The following is a 1,288-nucleotide window of genomic DNA, read 5'->3' as shown; positions in this document are numbered from 1 at the left end:
TATGGGATCCCATACCCCAGTGAGAGTCAATGTTTGTATATGGGATCCCATACCCCAGTAGGGTGTCATTGTGTGTGTGGAATCTGTGCTCCTGCTGGATGTTGGAGGTGGTGCTTAGAATGACGTTCTATAAAAATGTTAAGAAATCTGTATCATGTAATCACAGATTTCTTACAATGATCCATCTTTGCGATGCAATGATTGGTAAGATTATGAGGCACTGTTGCTATGATTAAGGACTCGAACAATTCCAGTCGTAAGGAGCAAATAACACAAACGTGGAGTAAATGATGTACATAGTCATGAGAACAGATTTTGAGCACTTAGGACAATCCTTGACTTCATATTGAAAGTTCAGAATAAATGAGGTTAGGTACAGAGTAAGCCTCTCTCCACAGTGTCCCCATTGAAAACTCCAGCACAGTGTGGGGTACATCACAGTGTTACAGTGAGGGCTGTGGGGTGCATCACAGTGTTACACTGATGGGTGTGGGGTATATCAGAGTGTTACAGTGAGGGGTGCAGGGTATATCAGGGTGTTACAGTCCAGTGTGTGGGGTATATCAGAGTGTTACAGTGAGGGGTGTGAGCTATATCAGTGTTACAGTGAGGGGTGTGAGATAGATCAGTGTTACAGTGAGGGATGTGCAGCATACCAGAGCATTACAGTGAGGTATGTGGTGTAGGTCAGAGTGATACAGTGATGGGTGTGGGGTACATTACAGTTTTACAGTGAGGGGTGCGGGTTAAATCAGTGTGTTACAGTGTGGGGTGTGGGATATTTCAGAGTGTTACAGTGAGGAGTGTGGGGTATATCAGTGTGTTACAGTGATGGGTGTGGGGTATATCAGTGTGTTACAGTGATGGGTGTGGGGTATATCAATGTGTTACAGTGCAGGGTGTGGGATATATCAGAGTGTTACAGTGTGGGGTGTGGGGTGTGGGGTATATCAATGTGTTACAGGAGGGGTGTGGGATATATCAGAGTGTTACAGTGAGGGGTGTGGGATATATCAGAGTGTTACAGTGAGGGGTGTGGGATATATCAGAGTGTTACAGTGAGGGGTGTGAGATATATCAGAGTGTTACAGTGAGGGGTGTGAGATATGTCAGAATGTTAAAGTGAGGGATGTTCAGTATACCAGAGTGTAACAGTGAGGGGTGTGGGATATATCAGAGTGTCACTGTGAGGGGTGAGGAGTAAATCAGAGTGTTACAGTGATGGCGTGGGGTATATCAGAGTGTTACAGGGAGGGTGAGGGGTATATCAGAGTGTTACATTGATGGG

Source organism: Rhincodon typus, chromosome 29 (assembly GCF_021869965.1).
Source record: "Rhincodon typus isolate 14 chromosome 29, sRhiTyp1.1, whole genome shotgun sequence".
Lineage (NCBI taxonomy): Eukaryota > Metazoa > Chordata > Chondrichthyes > Orectolobiformes > Rhincodontidae > Rhincodon > Rhincodon typus.
The sequence above is the reverse complement of the archived record's forward strand: the minus strand, read 5'-3'. Positions refer to the sequence as shown.